The sequence below is a fragment of the Panthera pardus genome, unplaced genomic scaffold (assembly GCF_024362965.1).
Source record: "Panthera pardus isolate Hobbes unplaced genomic scaffold, ASM2436296v1 HiC_scaffold_26, whole genome shotgun sequence".
Classification (NCBI taxonomy): domain Eukaryota; kingdom Metazoa; phylum Chordata; class Mammalia; order Carnivora; family Felidae; genus Panthera; species Panthera pardus.
In genome coordinates this window covers 18399687-18422319 of record NW_026526832.1, presented here as the reverse complement: position 1 = coordinate 18422319, position 22633 = coordinate 18399687, and the positions used below count along the sequence as shown (strand labels likewise).

The window sequence follows — 22633 nt, the reverse complement described above, 5'->3', positions numbered from 1 at the left end:
TCTCTCTCTCTCTCTCGGCCCTTCCCTACTCACACTGTGTCTCTCTCTCTCTCAAAAATAAATAAACATTTAAAAAAAATAATTTAAAAAAATAAAAAGGGGATTTGAAAAAAAAAAAGCTCTCACTGTCCAGGGCTCGCTCTTCAGGAGCAGGGCTCTGAGCGTTGTGCATCCACGTGGCATTTAGTCCTTATAACCATCAGATGGCTGACGTGTCCAAGGCCAACCAGCTGGTCATTGAAGAGCCACAAGTGACTCTGGAGCACCTGCTCTTGGCCACCTCTCTGCCCCAGCTGAGTGTGGAAATGATGATGATGCCCTCCCCTGCCTGGGTGGTTATGAGCAGTAAATGGGCCTGGGTGGAAAGGTCCTTTGGAGAGGCTTCCAGAGAAGCTATTATTTGATGGAGTGGAAGAGGAGGAAGCTGCTGTGTAAAGGGTACGCGTGGAAGGCTCTTGGAAAGAGGAGCTCAGTTTAAACTCAAGGCAGTCACCGTTCTCAGGCCTGTGAGAACCAAGCATGTGGATTGTGGGGGTGCCAGGCTCTGGCCTCTTACCCTGGCGCTCCGGGGTCCTGGGGGCAGGCCGGGGCCATCCCCACCCATCCCCTGCACTCCTGGCCGGGAGCCCGGTCCTCGTGGCCTCTCCAGCCTGGCAGTGAGGCGGAGCATAACGAAACCCTGGTGGCTTCCCCTGATTTTTCCCGCTGAGGATGGAGTGCAGAGCAGACCCGGAGGGGTCTAGAGCCGCGTTAGCGACCATTCAAGGCTTTCAGTTGCGCCGGGTCACTCATTAGCTGCATGGCCTTGGACAAATGGAAAATGGAATTTCCAAAATGAGGATTCAAATACTGACCACGCAGGGTTGTTGTAGGATTACATGAGATAATGTGCGTAAGGTGACTCAGATGCAGTAAGCCTTGCATAATGATTAATGCTATCATTAGGCAGCCGTCCTTCCTTATTACAACATGAGGGACAGGGACTCAGACGAGGGACGGGGACCCAGAGATTAGAAGCAAGTCATTCAAGGCCTTGCAGCCAGTGCGCGGCAGGCCTGGGCTTCCTCTGCAATCATCTCCACCCCTGCCTTGGTCAAGTCTTTTCTGAGAATCCCTCACACAGGGGTGAATTGACAGGGGTGCATTTCACACCTGAATGATGCCCCCTCGCTCGCTCGCTTGGGCAATGGGATTACAAGGCTGCAGGCTGCTACTGCTTCCCAGCTCTGCCACTGATTTGCAAACCGGGATGATTTGGTCGCGCTCCTCCGGACTGAGGCTCTACCCGGCTTCCTGGGAGACGGGCCTCCTGTGGGAGACAGCTGGGCTCCAAGGGATCAGCACACCTCTCTCTCTCTCTCTCTCTCTCTCTCTCTCTCTCTCTCTCTCTCTTTCCCCCTCCTTGAGCGAGTTTAACATTCCAGAGCCCCCGGCCTGCATCCGGAATCAGTATCCAGATACCTCCCACTCCCAGCTCTCCCGAATGGACCCGGACTCATCAGCATTTCTCTGACTTGGTGACAGCCCCGCCTCTGGAAAGTGCAGCCTGGGATACAGATCTTCTGTCCAGTTAAAGTGACTTAAAAGTAATTCTTTTTGGAAATCTTCACAGCCATTCCAGAGATCATGACGGACACCTCGGCCCCGTGAAACAGAGCTGAGGAGTTCTGGCTCCCATAAAGCTGTCTCTGACACCCCAAAGCCAGGCATTGACTGACCAACAGTCTTTGCCCCCCGGGGCAAACCTTCCTGCTGGTGTCTCCGCCCCTCTGGAACCCCCGCTTCCTCCTTGTCCTCCTCCCACCCGAGAGGCCATGGCTACTGTCATTCCCCACTCCCCAGAGCCAGCTCTCCTTTGCTGTCCCTGTGCCCTGCTCCCAGAGCCACCCCAGGAGCAGGGGTGAGGTTAGAGACATGGTAGCATGGAGACCCTGAAGGGGCCCTCTGCCTGCCAAGCCCAGCTGGGGCATCCATGGAGAGTCCACACGAATGACCCCCAGCACTTAAGCAGCGGGCCTCCAATGCTCTGGCTGTTCCAAACACTTACCAGATGGTAATCTATGAGGCAGATACTATCATTACTCCCTTTTAGAGATGGGGAGATCGAGACCCAGAGAGGCGAAGTAACTTGTCCAATGCCACACAGCTTGAAACTGGCAGATTTGAGATTTGAGCCCATCATCTGGGCCAGTGTGCCACTGGAACACTGGAGACGGCCACCCCCTTACTTAATTCCACTCACCCGTCACCTCTTCCCTCGGCCACTGACAGGTGCCTTCTGTCACGTCTGCAGCCACATCCTCGGGACACAGCTGTGTTCTCGCCGCAAGAAAGGACAAGTGCCCGGGGCGGAGGGCCCCAGGCTGAAGCCCCTCTGCCTGCTTTCCCTGCCCCGCGGGCCCAGTCTCCTCCCCACCTGGGAACCCTTCAGGGATGCTATGATCTGAACGTTTGTGTCCCCCCGCCAAATTCATGTGTTGAAAGCTAACCCCCAAGGTGATGGCATTAGGAACTGGGGCCTTTCGGAGGTGATTAGGTCATACACGGGCTTAGCGCCTTTATAAAAATGGCCCCAGAGAGATCCCTTGCCCCACTTCTAGCATGTGAAGACACAGCAAGAAATCAGCAGCCTGCAACCCAGAGGACCCTCAGCCAGCCATACTGCCACCCTGACCTTGGACTTCCAGCCTCCAGCCTCCAGAAATGTGACAAATAAATTCTCGGGTTTATAAGCCACTGACCTGGTCTGTGTCATTTTGTTATAGTGGCCCCAAAGGACTAAGAGAAGTGGCTTAGTGTGGCCACCTCGCTGCCAGGACGACCTGAGGCAGCAGGTCTGGGGGCAGGTCTGGAAGCACTCTCAGCTCGGAGGGGCCGCCTGAGACTGTGGCCTGCAAACCTGCACCTGCTTCCGGGCTGAGGATGTGAATGGGACACCCAGAAGTGGGGGGCAGGAGGGGGTGAGGGAAGGAATTGCCTCCAGCGCCGGCCCTACCCGTCTCCTTCTTCACCCCTCCTTGTCTGCATCAGCTGCTCTAGGAGCAGACCCTGCCCAGCCCCCTGCCACCTTCTCCTTGCCTTTTCTCCTCCAGCCCGGACCCTCTCTTCCATCAACACACACAGCCTTGGTTCACTTCCATCCAATGAGGAAATGCCCACAACACTGCTCGGCACAGGGTCTGGCAGGTAGGGGCTCAATAGGTGCGAGCTTCCTTTCCTTTTGCCCGTCAGCTCCCCTGGGCCTGGCCGCGGCCATGCAGCCGGGTCATTCGCCTTTAGGCCTGCTGTCATGGGTGACGCTCTTCTCCCTCCTCTCCACCTAGGAAACTTTTTCTCCTCCTTCAGAACTCAACAGAGGTGTCGCTTCAGGCAGTGAGGGGCCCCCACCCCGGCTGCCACAGTGCTCTGCTCACACTTCTCAGAAAACTTTCCTAGAGGTTCTGATGCTGTGGGTTTGTTTGGTGTCTCTAGACCCAGCTCCAAAGGGTGAGTACACATCTCTTCCTTTTGTCTTTGACTTACTTAAAATTCCTAAAAATTGCACAAGTAATTCATGAGTGTGTGCATACTGTAAAAAAAAAAGGCACAATGCACAAAAATATAAGCCCCAATCCCTCCCCAGAAAATACCACAGTTAATACCTTTGTGAGTATAAATCTGTATAAATTGATTTAGTATCTTCTTACATAAATGAGATTAACCTACGTACATTGTTCTATGGCTTGCTTTTGTCATTTAATAATAGATTGTATGGCGGCTCCTGGGCGGCTTAGTCCATTGAGCGTCTGACTTCGGTTCAGGTCGTGATATCCCAGTTCGTGAGTTCAAGCCTGGCTTCAGGCTCGCTGCTGTCAGCACAGAGCCAGCTTTGTATCTTCTGTCCCCCTCTCTCTGCTCCTCCCCCTCTAGTGCTCTCTCAAAAAAAATTTTTTTTAAAATAATAGATTGTATGTGTGGTAGGCAGAATAATGCCCCTTCTCCCAAAAATGTACATGTTCTAATCCCCTAAATCTGTGAATATGTGACCTTGTATGGTAAAAGGGACTTTGCAGAAAAGTCCTGAGAAAAAAAAGGTTATTTATGCTGCATCATCTGGACGGTCTCAATGTAAGCATAAGGATCTTTGTAAGAGGGAGGTAGGAGGGGCAGAAAAAGACAGATTTGAAGATGCTACTCTGTTGGCTTTAAAATGGAGAAGCAGTGGGGGTGCTGGGTGCTCAGGTGGTTAAGCGTCCGACTCTTGGTTTTGGCTCAGGTCGTGATGTCACAGTTCATGAGTTTGAGCTACGCATTGGGCTCTGAGCTGACAGTGTGGAGCCTGCTTGGGATTCTCTCTCTCCCTCTCTCTCTCTCTACCCCTCCCGTGCTCATTCTCTCTCTCTCTCAAAATAAATAAATAAACTTAAAAAAAAATAAAATAAAATGAAGGAAAAGGACACAGACAAGGAAGGCGGGTATCTTCTAAAAGCTGGAGAAGGCAAGGAAATGGATTCTCTGGAGCCCTCAGAAGGGAATACAGCTCAGCAGACCCCATGTTTTTAGCCCGGTGGGATTTTTGACCTACGGAACCGTAAGATAATAAATGTGTGTTATCTTAAGCCAATAAGTTTGTGGTAACTTGTTATAGCAGCAACAGAAAACTAATGTATGCTTGAGGTGGTGTATTAGATTGCCAGGGATGCCATAGCAAAATGGCACAGACTGGATGGCTTAAAACAACAGAAATTTATTTTCTCATAGCCCCAGAGGCTAGGAGTCCAAGATCAGGTGCCCACAAAGTTAGTTTCTTCAGATGCCTCTCTCCTTCTCATGCAGATGACCATCTTCTTGTTACCTCTTCACGTGTTCCTTTCTCTGTGTGCCCATCTTTTTGTCTCTTCCTTTTATAAGGATACCAGCCAGATTGGATTAGAGTCCCACCCTAATGGCCTCCTTTTAACTTAATCACTCCATTAAAGGCCTTATTTCCAAGTAAATTCCAATTCTGAGGGATTGGGAACTAGGCTTCGGCAGTATGAATTTGCAAGAGACAAAATTCCACCCATAATGTTTGGACAATCTCATTCACTTTCCAAAGTCACCCAGTGAATTAGAACCATGATTATCATAATTTTATAGGTAAGGAAACAGGCACAGAAAGGTTAAGTTACTCACCCAAATTTACACAGCAAGTAAGTGGCAAGGCCAGTCTGGGAATTGACTGTTTATATACTTCACCCATTTTTCTATGAGGTGATTTTTTTTTGGTTTGCAGGTGCACAGGTGTTCAGTAAGCATTGATTGATTGAAGGAATGAGTGGGAGCAGTTCCCAGGACTCCTAGAAGAACATGGGCCAGGCTGGGCCAGGCTTGGGTTTCCCTTCCTACCTCTCCAGGTTAGCAATACTTACCTCCAGGAGAAAACCAAAAGACAAGCAGGAGGTGGGTGTCCACAGAGGATGGTGGGAGTGGGAAGGTACCACCCTCTATTCATCAACTGAACACAATCCTGGGAGACTTTCTGGAGGAGGGCGATGGTCTGGTGTCTCCTAACCCTCGGGGAACCATGGCAGACCATTTTGTACCTTGGGGTATCCCATGGACAGTCCTGGGGTGCTAGTGCCGAATCTCTCTACCTCCAAGTCCACATTCCAGGTTCCAGGTACTCAGGTGTCTCAAGAGAGCTCTTCCTCAATATGAAAAATCTAGGCCAGCTGCAAAGAAGAGACGGTAGATGTCTCTGCCAGCTGTCTCCTGGACATTGGCAGGTGGCCAACACTCACAACCCAGGCAGGGCTTGCCTTGACCTGGCCTGACAATTCATTCTGGTCACTGTGGCAAAGGGGATAGCTACCCAGGAGGCTTAGGCAGGTCTGTGGCTAGCTGCCCAAATCAATGGGAATGCCCCAGTTACCTCTCAGGGAGGGCAAATAATGATGGCCTCAACACACTCAGCCCTCAGATCAGAGCTCCAGAAGAACTTCCCATGTCAGACCTTGCAATGGTTCGGGGGCTACGATACTCACCCACAGCCCTGCTTCTTGACCCCTTCTCTCTACTCCATCCTAGTCTGACATGGATTAGATAGTAGAGACACTCAGCAAAAACTCTGTCTTGATCCAATATGGCGCTCAGAGTGGGGAATCTGGGGTCCAAATAGAAGCTGGATAATTCCCATTTCTTCATAGGCTCTTGGTGTGAAGAAGTGTCAATATCATGGAGTCCATTCTTCCTACTTGGTATTCTAAGGGTTGAGTGTCCTATATAACATTTCCAGAGCAGAGTGGCTACTCAGTCTTTGCGTGAACTCCTCCAGTGATACGGACCTTACCACCTTACAAAGCAGCTAGTTTCATCCCCCGGCAGTTCTCATTGCTGGACAGTTCATCCTTACATGATCCTTCCTTACACCGTGTTGCATCTGTTTCCTGCTCTCTCCGTCTATGGTCCCCACAGAAGATGACCATTCCCTGTTCTTCATGGCTTTTCGAGATTTGAAGGTAGCTACTGGGTCACTTCCCCTAAGAAAGAACATCATGGGGATTAGCAGGAGGAAAATCCAGTCCTTTCAGACCTCAGGGAGGGTTTGCCCTGCTATAGAGAAACTGCTTTTCTATCCTTCTCTATGGGCCTGCGCACGGGCCCAGGGCAACAATATGGTGAGTCTCTAGGCTCTTTGGACTACAGACACATAGCAAGCACATAGCCTTGCTAGCTGGGAGAACCTCAGCCTACTGTCTTCGTCCCAGGGGAGTGTTTCTGGGTCCCGGGAGCCTGGCGATAAGGATATGGAGTCCTAGAGAGAGAGCTCTGTACTCGGAATTTGACCACGAGGCCCCCAGTTTTGGTTCCACCCCTTCCTGGTTGGGATCCTATAAGCAGGTTGCTTAAATTCTGAGCTTTAGGTTTGCTGTTTGTAAAATGGGAAAATATCTCATTGTGTTGCTATGAGGATCAAATGACATCATATATAGGAAGATGCTTTGTCAACCAAAACATACTCTACAAATGATTAGCCAATTCAAGTGGTTAGTAAAAGGGCTTGCAGAGCTTAGAGCTTCTTTGGTCTGGGCCTTCCTAGCGGATGAGTGTCTAGAGCACAGCTGGTTTTAAGAAGGCTTCTGACTCCTCAAACCCCATGGCTGGTCTGTGGCACCTGGAGGGGCTCTCTACTGAGGGTTCATGGCCCCCATCCTGTATGACTCCTGCAGGGCCTCTGTGCCCACATCTCCAGGGAGGACTCTGGCCCAAGTACCTTAGCCCAGGCTTTGGAGACCCAGAAAGAGTGAGTAAGTGTCACAAAGTCAAGGTTTGGGGTCGGGACTAGGCAGGAGGTGCAAGGCAGGGTCTCTGGGCTTGTAACTGGCTCTTCATTCTTCTCAGAGGCCCCAGGGCTGCCTTCCCAGAGCTGTGTCTGCCCAGCCTCTGCCATCACTCCCTGCCTAGCCTTTAATTTAGACAGAGTTTAATTCTAACCCCCCAAACTTGAATGGGTTTTATTGAGACCAGCAGTGGAGGGACTGAGAGTCAGGGAACAGAGCCTAATGACAGTGGAGGAATTACAAAGCGAGAGGGTCTCATTTAATCCAACCCCCTCATTGGGCAGATGAGGCCCCAGGAGGGGAAGGCTGCCCCAGGCGGGTGGTGGCCAGGTCGGGTTTTCTGTGTTTCTGCATGGGGTCTCCTTTGTCCCAAGCCAGGGCTCTTTCCTGAAAGCTTCCTTGGCTCTGTGCAGACTCTGTGCCTCCAGCCTGTGGCCCGTGACTCCATCTGGGCTCCCTGACAGGCCTGAGTCCATGACCGAGCAAAGATGGATGCCGCCCTCACCCTCCCGGTGTCATGGGAGCAGAAAGGCCAGGAGCCTCCACAAATAGCAGCATGTTGCCACCTGCCTAACCCCAATCCGGTTTATCCTGAGTTAGCAGAAGCCCGTGAGGTGTACTTCCCAGGCGGGGCTGGGCTGGGCAGCCCGTCCTTCCTCATGCCACACGGGGCCCCGAGGGTGGCAGTGCTGCAAATGGGGGGGGCGGGGGGGGATCTTGGAGGAAGGGGAGCCAGGTCTGGATTATCTAGGGGGTGCAAGCTGAGGTGGGGCTGGGGGGCAGGCTGTTTCAGGGGGCACGTCCCTACCCACAGGGGGCAGCATCTACCCCAAGGGGCAGGAACATGGGCCAGTGGGGGCATTTGCCCAGCTGTAGTCACATACTGGGCAGGCTAGGCTATGCCGGGGTCCTCCTCTCTCTGGCTGCCCATCCTCTCTGCTTGGGCTCCCAGCTATAAAGCAGGAACAAGTCCCATCCCTTACCTGCCTGGGGGGACATTGAGCAGGAGTGAGATAATGTCTGCAGGCTCAGCCCTCCACGGAGGGAGGCAGCCTCTAAACACAGGTCTACTTTTACTGCCTAGAGCTCTGCCTGGCTCCCTCTGGGGGCCCCTGCTGCTCCCTGACCCCCAAGGAGACGGGAGCCTGGCCAGTGTGTAGGCCCCATGGACCCATCCTAGACATAGTGGAGGGAGCCCCCGAGCTCCAGCACCCATTTCTTAGAGCCGTGGGCCTGGATTAACTCCCCACAGCCCATTGTTCAGGGTTCAAGGAGCCACCGCCCCCTCCTGGCATTCTGGTTCGACCAGGAGTCTGGGCGGCTGGGCGTGGCTGGGGCCTAATGAGCAGGGTGTGCCCCGAGGACTTGTTAGGAGCTGGGTGACAGCTGTAGGCAGGTCCCCACCCACGGTCGGTGGGCGGGCCGGCTTGCACAACCGTCACCTGCGCGAGGCACCACATGGCATCTTTGCCAAGGGTTTATTTTTAAAAAACAAACGCTCGTCTTTGGTAGTAGGGCTGGGAAATATTTCTAAATACTTAAAAGACATCTCGCTAACACTTTTTAACACCCAAATCTACTGTTCAGGAAAGCGATACAAGTTCATAGGGTTTCCAGCCCATTACAGAGACGCTAGAATGCCCAAGCCATAACTGGGTTCTTGTCTCCTCCAGCTAAGCCCTTGCCCAGGACTTTCAAAAGTAAGAAGCTTCTGCAGTCACTGGGAAATCATGGGCAGGGGCCTCACACCTTGGCCATCCCCCATGTCTGTGTCAGGATGAGTTCCCTGCTCTCTGGCTCTGTGTGGGCAGACACAACTGCTGCTGGGCCACCTTGTCCTTTCGAGGGCTGAGCATCGTTGGCAGGAGACAGGGCTTCCTGCGCCTGCCTGGTTTCCATAAGCAGCACCGACACCTAAGATCTCCAGCAGACCATGGAGTTCTGGACGAAATCAGTCCTCCAAGGAACGACCAGCCAGATGCAAGGGGCTGTCCATTTGCTACTGAGAGTCTTTAGGGGACACTGCACTGTTGTTGAGATGCCGGTCTCCCGTGCCTTTCAGCACAGGTTGGTTTTGTGGGTATGTGGGAGTGGGTCCGTCGAGGACCATTGCTGAAATACCTGCGTGTGCACCTGGAGTCTTGCCTTCCGGGTTCTGCCTGTCGCTGGGAGGCCTCCAGTTTAGAAATGGGGTTGGGGGATCAGAGGCCTCCAGGGGAAGGCTACGGAGAAGACAAGGGCAGGCAGGCCTGAGGAGCTGTGGTGCTAAGAACGTGCTCTGGGACCTCCGGTGGATGCTGCTGGGTCCAGCAACACAGGGTGAGCATCTGGGGACACCAGACTTGTGGGAAGTGTGCGGCAGGGCCCAGAATCAAGGTTGTTCCTCTGGACTCTCTTTCCCATATCACAAGCGCCCAGCTTTGCAGTTCGCTGTGGCAGGCTCTGAGGTATTGAGATCAAACCTCCTTTGGGGGAGCTCTTGTCAGCCCAACTTCTGATCTAGCTTCAGCCCAGTTCTCTCTTCGGAGTCCCAGACCCGGTAGAGCTGCCCACCTGACTTCTCTTGCCTCGTCTTCTCAGGGCCGTGGGTGGGCACCATCGCCCCTAAGGAAAATGCCCATGGAATAAAACGCATACCTCTTCCCTGTCTGCGCCCCACGCCCCAGTCCCTGTACTCCAGACACAATGGTCCCCTGGGCTTCTAGGACAGTCTATGCTCATTCTGCCAGATATCTCTGCCATTCATGGTAGTTGCTGTTCTTACCTCTATTTTTCCAATTTATTTCAGAAAGATTAAAATCCCACCTTCCCTCTTCTGGGGAGTACTCTTCATCTAGGCCATTAGAAGCTGTCTCAGTGGAGGAAGTTTCCATTTCCAGCAGGGGAAGGGGATTGTTGGAAAGACTCAGAGGCTGATTCTTAGGGCAGGTGACAGCCATAATTGGAGGCGTCGAGAATAGAAAATCTAGAAGTATCTTCAGTCTTACAAGTAAGACAGTTCTATATTGTGATGAAAGCAATGAGGTGATGGGGGAAGAGGCTATGCCTAATTTAGTAGGAGAACTTGGGCAAGTCCACTCTCCATTCTGAGCCTCAATTTCCCCATCTGCAAAGTGAGAATGATGAATCCCACCTCTCAGGGTATTGTGAGGACCAAATGAGGTATAACCCTTGCAAAAACTTTAACACAGACCTGGCATGCGGGGGATGCTTAATAAATGCCAGCTCTCTTTCCCTTCTCACAAGGCAGCCATCCATGCCAACCACCCCGAAAGCATGTACTTCCCTCCGGGCACTCAGGACCGGTGAGAAGGTAGGGGGCCCCATCAGCAGGATGATGGGGATGGTAAAAACTGGGGCCGTCATGCTTGCCTCCTAATGAGCCTGAGTTAATGAACAGCATGATTCACGATTCGCTGCTTCTCCAGGGTGCCCTTTCTGTGTGCCTTCCTCCCATCTGGGCCCCACAGCTGCTGCCACCCCCATTCCACTGACAACATCACTCCTCAGCCATGCAGCGGGCCTGGACATTAGCCACATGTGGGGGGTCGACTCTCGTTCGGCCCTGCCCCAGCCTGGCTCCCAGACAGGCAGAGCCAGAGGGGAGTCCTAGCCAGTGCTGAGGACCTCAGCACAAAAAGCCCTGTGCTCGTGTCTGCCATACATATATGTATATTTTTTTAACAGATGACAGACTTGGCCAAGGCCACGTAGGGTGTTACCTGTGGAGTCCAGGCTCATCACGCCCCCTCACCTTCTTCCTTCCTTGGGCCCCGCCACAGACGACACACAGCCGAGGCAGGGCCTGCTCCTCTTGGCACATGCAAACCTGTAGGATACTGACTGGGCTTGTGGGGCCAGCTTCTCAGGAAATGGGTTCATAGGAGAGGTCTCCTGAACCTTCCAGCTAATTCTCTCTCTGTCCCCTGGGGAGTCAAGGTGGGCAGAGACTGAAATTTAAACGGTCCATGATGTTCTTCAGCCCCAGAGCCAGGCAGCCCTACAGAGAGGACTTCACGTCCACAGGGGCACCCGCTCACTTCTCCACTGTCCCCAGCACACTGCCCATGTCTGCCACCATGACACTGGGCTGATGGAGAAGATGCATGCTGAGTGCAGAGGCATAGCAATGACGGAAGTAGAGAGCAAGGTCACGACCTCTGGAATATTCAAGACCCCCTCCCCCAACCGCACTTTCTCCTGAATGCCTGCCAAGTGAGCATGATGTTGGGCATTGCGGCCAGACTTGCAGAGTGACCTCGTCCTCTGCCAGGGACAGAGGGGAGGATGGGCAGGACCCTCCCCATCCGGGAGGATGGCAAGCATGTCACATGATAAGCATGGACCACAGGGCTTCAGGGCTCAGGGTCCCCACCAGCCAGCCCTACCACTGAGCAGGCCTGCAGGGCCCAGAAGGCAGGATGTGGGAGGAGCCCAGTCACCTTGACCAACCCTCCCTGACTGTGTGAGGTGGGGTCTGGGCCCAGGGAGTGGGGTGGGAATGAGGGAGACCCAATATGAAGACACAAGAAATGAGGCTCTTTAGGGTAGGATTCATCAGAGAGTTGTTCTGGAACTTCTCTTCCCTAGTAGTACAAGCAATATCAGCATTTGAGACCTTCCCTTCAAAACCCATCATGGTGCAATCTGGAAAGCCAGGGCACTGTTGGGGGACACTCACTGCCAACAGTCAGATAGCAGGTGCCCCGAGAGCAGGATCATGGCAATACTTGCCTGTTTTATTTTATTTCCTATTGTACTGTTTTGTGATCCAATATAACCTGTGATTTACCTTGGCCCTTCTGTTTCAAGAGGCCACATAAATATTATATTAAGAAGTTAAGGGGCTCCTGGGTGGCTCAGTCGGTTAAGTGTCCGACTTTGGCTCAGGTCATGATCTCACCGTTTGTGGGTTCTAGCTCCGCATCGGGCTCTCTGTGTTCTGTCGGCTCGGAGCCAGCTTTGGATCTTCTGTCCACCTCTCTCTCTGCCCCTCCTATGCTTGTTCTCTCCCCACCCCCCAAAATAAATAATACTTTTAAAAAGAAAGAAAGAAATTAAGCTGTTTGTGTTTGAATCTTCATGAACAAGGTTTGCTACGTTGTGGTAGCATGTTGTGTTCATTTTTATTGTAAAATACACATAACATAAAATTTACCTTATTAAGTTCAGTCGTGTTAAGTATATTCATATTGTTGTCCAACTGATCTCTATAATTTTTCGTTTTGCAAAACTGAAACTCCATACCCGTTAAACACAACTCCCCAATTCGCCCACTCCCTGGCCCCTGGCAACTGTTTTTGTTTTTTTTTTTTTTTTTTTTTATTGAGGTGTAGTCTACATACTGTGAATGCATAGATCTTAAGTGTAAAACCCGATGAGTTTTGACAGATGACCATACATACCTATGTAATCATGTATCCAATCAAGATACAGCATATTTCCATCATCACACAAAGTTACCATATTTCTCGTTTTTTGTTTTTCAGTCTTAATTATAATCATAGTCACCTTGTGATAATGATTTCCAGAACATTAGGTCCCCAGAACTTTTCTGTCAACACCCACCCCCCTGTCTCAAGGCAACCAATGTCTTGATTTCTATCTTCATGGATTGGCTTTGCCTGTTCTAGATCTCATAAAAATGGAATCACCCCATATGTATGCTTTGTGCTTCTCTTTCTTTCAACGTAATATTGAGGTTCAGCCATGTAGCATCTATCAGTAGTTTATTCATTTCTACTGCTGAGTAGCATACCATTATATGAAGATAACATAATTTGTTTATGTGCCCACCTGTGGATGGACATTTGGGTCATTTCTAGTGTTTTGCTGCTATGAACAAAACTGCTATGAAACTTTTTGGACAATTTTTCTTGTGAATATGCATTTTCAGGTTTCTTGGATAAATACTTGGGAATGGCATCAGTGAATCATAAGGTAGGTGTATATTTCACTTTGTAAGAAACTGCTAAATAGTTTTCCAAGATGGTTGTACCATTTTATGCTCCCGCCAACAATGTATGAGTTCCAGTTGCTCCATGTCCTTACCAGCGTTAGGTACTGTTGCTCTTTTTAAGTGTGGCCATTCCAGTGGGTGTGAAATGTTATTGCACATTTCCTAACACAAAGATGTTGAGCAATTTTCATTTGGTTATTGGCTACTTGTAATCTTTTGTGACCTGTCAGGTCAAGTCTTTTGCTCTCTTTCATTTATTGGGTTGATTTTTTTAAAAAATCTTTTTATTATTTATTTGTTGGCATTCTTTATATATTCTGGATACCAGCACTTAGTCAGATATATATATTGTGAATATTTCTTTGCAGACTGGCTTGTCTGTTTTCTTAACAGAGTCTTTGGATTGCAAAAACAATTTTTTTTGATGAAGTCCAATTGATTTTTTTGTAATAGTTTGTGATTTTATGACCTGTTTAAGAAAACTTGGCCTTCTGTCAGGTCATGAAAATTTCTGTCTCTGTTCACTTTTAGAAGCTTTATAGTCTTAGTTTGTGTGTTTAGGTCTGTGATCCACCTTAAAGAAATTTTTGAGTATGATGTGAGGTAAGGGTGATTGCTCATTTTTAAATATATGACTATCAAATTGTTCTAGCACCATGTAAAATTTAAAAAAACTTTGCTTTACCCATTGAATTACTATGGTGTCTTTGTTGACAATCAGTTGGCCACACCTGTGTGCGTCTACTTCCGGACTCTTCCCTTGATCCCATTGTCCATTCTTGTGCCAATACTGTATGTACTACCTTGATTGCTGTAGCTTAACTGCAGGTCCTAAATCATGTAGTGGAAATCCTCTATGGGGTAGCAAGTTTTTGAAATACCAACTCATTCCTTCCAGTATTTATCCTTTGCCCTTTTCACCACTGAAGCAATTATTTGCTGACTGCCAAGGGGAAGTGAGCACAATCCCAAGACACAGGGAAGGAATAAAGGGAGACTTTTTGGCTTTGGTTCTGAAAATCTAAGTCCTTTGGGGAATAGAGACATAAAGTTTGGGGAAAAGAGCATGCTAGAGAGCACCAACCCCCATCTCTACCCTCTACTTCCAGTTAATAGCACTTCTAAGACTACAGAAAAATCCCCTAGGCTGTGTAGAAGGATTAGAGCAATTACACACCCTTAAATCTGGGGTTAGGATCTCAGGAGCCATGGAGACCTCAAGGAGGCATGGGGCAGCCTTGTAGAGCCCCCCATCTCTGATGGCCCAGGAACAGCAGAATGAATGCTGGACCCTCACTGTGGCCTGGGCAGAGCTGCACCCGGAAGGGGCTGTGGGTCAGAATGATGACCCTCCCAGGAGAGGTTTGGACAGGTGGCCCTGCGGGAAGTCACCCCAGTGCTTTGACTCTCTGTAAAACTCTAGAAAATCAGTCTTGATGCTAAGAAAAGGCGGAGGGGGTCACGAATCCACGGCAATTAATGTTTTGCCACTCTGGTGGCAAAGATGTTTCAGCTGAGAAGAAAGAAATGTCTCTTAGACATCTCTGAGTTTACTGCTGAAGGCTTATTCTGGCTTTATATGGATCTTCTAACAAACTGTATTTAAATGACTAAGTCTAATGTTAATAAAAAGTGGGGAGGGGGCAGAAGACCCATCCTTTCTGATGGGAGAGGAGCTGGCTGAGAAGGATCGGGTGCCTGCCTCACTTGTGTTCCAGCCCCTGCCTTTAGGATCTCAGACTTCATCGAACAAATCATCCTCACAATATGTTCTTCTGCGTTCTAGTTTCTCCATCCTGAAACACCCTAATAAAGTCCTTACATGTAATGCATCACTCTTGTCTTGAGCAATCTGAAGGACATCACGGTGGATCCCAAGCAACATGTTGATATCCTCACGGAGCCAAGCTCGGGGGTGAGCACTGTGTGGGGGGTGATCACTCCCCACACAGGAGTGATCATCTGGCAGCAGAGGCTCAGGGTGAGGACGCCATCTTGCCTGGGTTGCAAAGGACACTGAGGTGAGGCTGCCTCAGCCTTCACTGTCCTGGCCTTCCTTTCCACGCCATCCGTGCCCCGACTCCACCCGTATTAGGTATGGGGAAACTGATGCTTCAGCCCTATGTATTAAGTGCCAGGACAGTCCAGTTTGTGTGCTGCTTTGCTTATATTAGAATGCTGAGCCCTTACCTTAACTCCAAGAATGTGAAAATTGGCATTTCAAGACGCGTTGAGTTAACACACCCCTTTGCTGTGATCCCATTTCCACCAAAGGCTCAGAAGTGGGACACACGGAAAATGGAAAACAGACCAAAAATGCCTGCTTGACTGGCACCACGGATTAGGGTGTGCAGGAAAGAATAAACACACAAGCACACTGTAGGTCGGGCCCTGGATTAGGGCCCTTTCAAAGCAGTCCAGGCTAGGCTGCCAAGTTCAGGTTGCCCTGGGCCATGCTGTGCTGTGGTGAGGCCAGGGGTGCTTGGGTCAGAGAAACACAGTGTCCTAGAGCTCAGTGTGAGCCCCTGCCCCCACTGCCCGGGCCTCCCAGAGAGGCATTGAGGCAGTCACCCCAAGCTGAGAAGGCGGTCATCACTCAGGGGTTGGAAACAGGGAAATCGGTCAAAGGACTTCTGGCTCATTGCTAAATCAAGCCAAGCTGCTCTTAGGGTCCCGTGACCCCTTTCCCCCAGAATGGACTCTTGGCACGTGTCTAAGTGGCCCTGCTCAAGGGAGCATTGAACTCATTTACCCTGCCAGCAGTTGGGCCATGACGTGCTCGGCCTCTTACTCATCCTGAAGTCATCAGTCATGTTTCCAGGAGTGTGAGTAATTTGGGGAGGGTGGGGGAGGGGGAGAGGGCTCCCAGGTGGGGGTGGGAGATGTCGAAGCGGCCATGTGGCCCAGATGAGCCCTCAGCCCTCTTACTCCGAAGCTGGATATGCATCCTTAATCTGCTTTCATGTGTGGAGTGTGTGTGTGTAAATGTGGGCAGTTTAAGGAAACTAGAAACCAGAGCAACAGGGACTTCCCCCTTCAGCCCCAGACAGCTGAGAAAGTGTGGTAGCCCAGAGGAGGGTGCCGGTTCAGTGCCTTTTGGACTTCTTAATAATATATAAACTCACATCAGTCTAACACTCTATTCCATTTGTCCCTCTGTGGGGACTGAACCTCAGAGAGGTCTGGTGGGTGCAAATGTCCCACCACTGGGAAACATCAGAGATGGGAGCAGAATCCAGATGACTCGACTGGTCTAGGCGCTACACCTCTGGACCGTGAAGGCTTCCTTTGACCAGAGGGCTTTGTCAGCCTTTGGGCTTTGTTGTTTTCTGCAAGATCAGTTTTCCATAGCCGGGCTCAGCCTGGACCTGATATTTGTCCCCTGCTACTCCCCGACACCACATTCTCACAGAGGTCCCAGCAGTGGGGGTTACGGGTGAGGTCCAATCCCGGATCGTTTCTCCCTCCTGCTCTCAGGTTTGGCTGTCTTAAGGGTGGAATGTGTTCCAAGGCAGTGACAGGTGGAAGTAACCCTGTGCCCGAGTTTCTTACATATCCTGGCACACTCCGCCTGCCCGAGAATGGTTGTGATACATCCTTCATTCTCTGGTAGAAGAAACCTGGCAGGAAACACACCTGGAAAAGAAACTTGCATTTTGTGAGCACCTACTCTGCTCCTGGACATGGTGCTATGTTTTCCATGTATTATCTTCTTGGATCTTCACAAAAATTCCCTGTATACTACACAGGTAATATTATCCACGTTACACAAATGAGGAAACTGAGGCTTCAGAGGTTTATAACTTGGGCTCCATCACCCGACTAGTGAGAGAGGGAGGCAAACTTCGAATCCAGATCTGACAGCTAGCTCCATGCTCTCCACTGGATCATCCTGCCGCGGAAAGTCTACACCAGCCTGGGGATTACAGCCTAGAACACCTCATCTGGGCTGCTAACCTCAGATAGAGATCCAAGAGACATTGTCATGGAAGAATGGCTTTTTGAGATCAGAGCCTCTTATCAGCTGAATTGTATTTCACCCCCCTTCCCCAAATTCATATGTTGAAGTCCTAATGTGACTGAATTTGGAGACAGGGTCTTTAAAGAGCTAATTAAGTTAAAACGAGGTCATCTGGGCCCTAATCCCATGTGACCGGTATCCTTATAAGGAGAGGTCAGAACATAGCCACAGGGAAGGCCATGTGAAGACACAGAGAGAAGGCAGCCATCAGGGAAACCAAGGGGAGAGCCTTCAAAACTCCTGAAGACACCCTTGATCTTGGACATCTCTCTCCAGAACTGTGAGAAAGTAAATATCTGTGTTTAAGCCATCCGGTCGGTTATGGCAGCCCTTCAAATTAATTCAGAGCCCCTTTTAAAAATCACCTTTGTGGGGCACCTGGGTGGCTCAGTCAGTTAAGCGTCCAACTTCAGCTTGGGTCATGAACTCGCGGTTCGTGAGTTTGAGCCCCATGTCGGACTCTGCTGACAGCTCAGAGCCTGGAACCTGCTTTGGATTCTCTGTCTCCCTCTCTCTCTGTTCCTCCCCCACTTGTACTCTGTCCCTCTCTCAAAAACAATAAAGATTTAAAAAAAACTTTTAAAAAATCATCTTTGTGTTCCTAGCTGCTGCACACAGCAGGCATCGAATCCATGTGTGTTGATTGGCTGAAGGAAGGAAATGCCATGAACCCTGTGCCTCTCCAATAGTCAGAAAGAATTCAAATTTTGATTTTTGTACCAGCCTCTGTCCTCCTGTTGAAACTTCCTGTTTCTGAGGAACAGAGATTTTTACAGATCCCAGAGGACATCCAGTAAACCCAACAGCTATTACCAAATAATTCTGGTTTTGATGAGCTCAGCGGGTATGAATCAGAAACAGGCAGAGTGGCATTTCCTTTGAAATATACCCAAGGTTTAACGTTAGAGGGGAGAAGCAAAAATATATTTGGGAATTTATTGCCAGCAAGGAAATATTGGCAACGTTGTCACCCTAGGTCAGCTGGAAATGGTCTTTCCTTCCTTCTGTGTGACCGGAACCACCATGGGCCTGAACAAGGGAGATGTGGCTATTGCTCACACAGAAACAATCCCTTGGTATCCAGGGGCCCATCCTCATGGTTCTTACCTGGATCTCCTTTTTTCAAAAGAGAATTCCAATGGGGACGGTCCTTCCTGGGAGCCCTCATCATCTTGGTGGGCTGTGGCCTCACAGGAGGACATGGCCTCACTTCCCTCAGGAGGACCCCCCCCCCCGGTAGCTTCCCCCCCAGACATGGAGGTTCAAGACAGTGAGGGAGCACACAGCTAGGAGCTGCCCAGCCCTTGACTAGGGAGCCAGGATTTCTGGATCTGTGATGGGATCAGATAGGGCATGGCTGAGAGGGCCCAGGCTGAGTGGACCCTACATCACAGGGAAGCCTGGCTGTTGTTAAGGGCACCCTGTGAAACTGGCTGTGGCCTAGAAGGAGCTGTAAAATATCCTGGAAAGTGAGTTCAACCAGGAGGTCGTAAGGAGGCCTCGTGGTGGCCAGTTTCGGAAGCTGTGACAGCCCTGGCTTCTGATCCTGGCTCTGCCCACTTCTTGGCTGAGAAGCCAGGGCCAGCTCATTGCCTCAAGTGCCTCAGCCTTTCCGTCTGGCCACTGGGGGACACCTCCGAGGGTCGCTGGAGGTGGTGTGGGTGATGCTTGGTGGCACCTCCAGCACAGGCCAGACCCCTGTAAGAGGTCCATCCCTGAAACCCGTCCTGTCTCCTGAGCAAGCCAGGCATCGGTCTATCAGTCACTTGCGGAACTGCATGAAGAGTCTCCTCTCCCAAGGAGGGGGATCTGACCACACTCTCCCAGGTTTTCCCCGTCAGGGGGCCTCGCCACCTGGAGACGGCCTCTGAACTCCTTTAGGACTTACTTCTTACCTCTTCCTTCTTACCTCTTCAAGCTCATTTGTCGCTGCCTCTCCCTTCACCCTCTCAGGAACTACTTACAGTTCCCCAAACCTTCCCTCCCACCCTCCGTGCCTTCAAGCACGAATCTCCTTCCTGTGCCTGAAACTCCCTACCCCTCCCTCCTTCCCCTTCCTCCATCTGGCTTCTGCCTACTCCTCCCACGGGGACTTATCCCAGCCGGCTGGCCCTTCCCTGGCCACTCCCTCTGAGAGGAGACTTGCCTCCCCCCACCTCCCTGCATACCTACACCCTGCAGGGGAACTTCCCTTCCCGCCAGGCCTGGATCCCCCAGCACCCCCCCCCCAACCCCCCATCAGCTCGCTCTCCCTCCCTGCTGCCTAGTCCAGTGTCTCAAACATAATAACAGCTCCATAAACGTGTGTTGACAGAATTAATGACTTACTAAATGAAGGACTTCTGGATACAGGGGCCAGGCTCATAACTGAGTCACAGGGCCCCAGTCACCATGCTTTGCCCCCACCCACTGACCTGGGTGAAACACTCCCCGTGGTGACGTCACTAGCTACCCTCAATTCTCAGAATCACCTATGCCTTCTTTCTTCTCCTTTCACTCCCATCTGCTTCTCAGCCCCCTCCCCCTCCTTCCGCCTCTTCCTCCTCTGGGGGCGGCACATCTAAATAAGGCCACACTCCCCCAGGATCCGTGAATTGTCATGATTTTCACCCAGTCACGACTCTCGGGTAATGGGGACGTAGAGCCATGAGATGTATCCCCAGATGAGAGATGGGACAGATAGGATTGCTGTGGGACACCTACGGTTGGACAGACACAGACCCTGTTGTAAACATGGGGCTCTCATGCTCTCCGGCTAACGGAGGGGGCACCCAGGAGGACATAGGTGGGGGAAGGAGGAGGATGTTTGACATGGGGTGTGGCCTCTTAAAGCCTCCACATTCCAAGGCATGTCTGGTTCTGGCATGGGTGTGGGGGGGCACCACCCTCGCCCACACACTCACGCCTGGCTGCCTACTGCCCCTCGGGGAGGGCGGTCACCCTGCCCCAACACCACACAGATGATCAGGCAGGAGCCCAGAGGTGACTGCTCCGGCCACGGGCCCCAGCCATCCTCGGGAGACATCTGTCTCTTTCATTTCCTTTTGCCCCTCCTTTCCTTTTCCTTAAGACTCCCCCCATTTCATAAAATGTTGGGTTGTGTTTTGGCGTAAGTTATGAGGGGCTGGCCATTCAGAGTGTGCCTCTAGATCACTGTCGTGTTCTACGATCCCATAGAACAGATGGGATATTTGTAACTCTTTTTTTTTTTTAACGTTTATTTAGTTTTGAGGTAGAGAGCATGAGTAGGGGGGGATAGAGAGAGAGTGGAACAGAGGATTCGAAGCAGGCTCTACGCTGATAGCAGAGAGCCTGACGCGGGGCTCGAACTCACAGACTGTGAGATTACGAGCTGAGCCAAAGTCGGACGCTCAACCGACAGAGCCACCCAGCCCCACTTTTCACACTGCATTCCAGAGTCTCTGTGGAGGGAGCCCTGGAGGGCAGGGGGAGTGCCCATCATCCTTCTCCCAATCTCCAGTGCCTAGCACAGGATCTGGCAAAGTAGGGCGATCACATAATTTATCATCCAAACTGGGACACTTCAAGAATGAAAGGAGGCTATTAATAATTATGTCAGGACAACAGTTGTAATCTGGGACGAAAGAATGAGTGAATGAATGAATGAATGATCCTTTTTCTTTTTGAAATGCTTATTTATTTATTTTCAGAGAGAGAGGGAGGAAGAAAGAGAATCTCAAGCAGGCTCCATTCTGTCAGCACGGAAACCGATGCGGGGCTCCGTCCCACAAACTGTGAGATCATGACCTGAGCTGAAATCAAGAATTGGATGCTTAACCGACTGAGCCACCCAGGCACCCCTGAATGAGTGATTCTTGAAAAGGTTGAAACTGTTGGCATGGAGGCATCCGTGGCTGCCTACATCCATCAATGTCACTGTCAAACAGAAGGTTCAGCCGTGTGTATCATGTGTACCACATTGCATTGCAAGGTCTGTCTTTGTTCTTCTCTCACGGACAAGGACTCCTGTGACAGAGGGAAAGCTGGGCTGGGGCTAAAGGGCCACGCTGGCGCTGCTCTGGGCGTCCTCCACTGTGAGCACTGCTCGCTGTTCACTTGGGTGCCAGGCCCTGAGCTGTGCACTTTATGTTCGTCATTGCATTTAATCTTACACCAGCCTTACGAAATAGATCCTCTGAGTACCTTTTGCAAGTGAGTCATCTGAGGCTTAAAGAAGTTAAATGACTCGCCAACCGTCACCCAGCTACCAACATCAGAGCTGCAACCCATGCCCAAGTCTGTTGGGCACCAAAGCACTTCTAACATTCCCCAGGCCTGCCCTTGGTGCAGCCTTCTCAGGGAGAGGACTGAAGATAGATGCCTGGGGGCGTCCGGTTTAAGGAAGCAGACATGCTCGCCCCTGCTCTAGGCCTTGGTGCCCCAGCAATCTCAGACCCACTGCTGGAGAGGAGTCATCTGGGCCGGGGCCAGGGTTTTGTCTGAATGGGAACAGTTTGTCCCCCTGGAGACCAATCTTGTGTCTGATTGTGATTGCAGGGCAGAGTGCTGGGTGGGGCAGTGGCCAGGCCAGGATGGTGAGATGTGGGCTCTTTGTGGGCCACAAGCCTTCTGACCCCTCCAAGGGAGAGGACACTGAGGCCTGAGCATTGTGCCTGAGTTCTCAAGGCTAGTGAGAGTGGGTTAAGGAGGAGAAGGCCGGTCCCCCCCCCCCCCCCCCACACACAACCAACCAAGTGCTCTATCAGCCCTTCTACCTCCTGTCCCCTGTCCTCCTCACTCCCACACCTACCCCTTGGAGGGCTGAGGAGTTTCCTTGATACCTGGCCTGCTCGTTATTTTTTCCAGAACGACCACCTGCAGCCCAGTCCCAGGCCTCATGGTCTGAGGCCTCCAGCCCAGGGTGAACCATACTGGATCCGACATCCTGGGGAAGAGGCTGGCAGGGGCCTGGCCAGGCTGAAATGGAAGAGACGGAAACAGTGCCGGGACCCCTCCTCCCTCATAGGATTCCCAGGTTCCTGGAGGGAGAGGGCTCTGTCTGCTCAGGAGCTGGGCTGGGTGGATGGGGGGTGTGAGAGGAGGTGGGCCAGGCTGGATCTAGGCTAGGAGGGGGCTCAGCCAGGGCTCTGTTGGGTACTCTCCCAGCTCACCCCCCACCTGCCGCCTCTGCTTTCCCAAGATTGGCCTTGCAGGGCTGCTGGGCCCTCTGGAGATGCGAAGGCCAGGCACAACTGACTGGCGCCCTCTAGTGTCCGCCTGGCAACACCCAGGTGACTCTGGGGAACAGGTGCATCACACACAGATCCCCGGCGCCAGGCCAGGGAGAGTCCCCCAAACCCATCATTTATCTCCTCATCAGGTCACTTCCGA

General features: G+C 51.3%; 1 long non-coding RNA gene across 4 annotated transcripts; it reads left to right on the top strand.

The window, feature by feature from the left end:
• The first annotated feature begins 113 nt into the window (after positions 1-113).
• LOC109266531 (uncharacterized) lies at positions 114-17862 on the top strand. 4 transcript variants are annotated; one of them, XR_008418064.1, is made up of 5 exons: positions 114-3186; positions 3324-3486; positions 5255-7268; positions 15047-15175; positions 17010-17862. It is a non-coding gene; the product is annotated as an uncharacterized LOC109266531 (long non-coding RNA). The 4 variants fall into 4 exon arrangements; XR_008418066.1 differs by having other exon boundaries at positions 114-3486; positions 5255-5421; XR_008418063.1 differs by having other exon boundaries at positions 114-3486.
• Positions 17863-22633: the final 4771 nt, after the last annotated feature.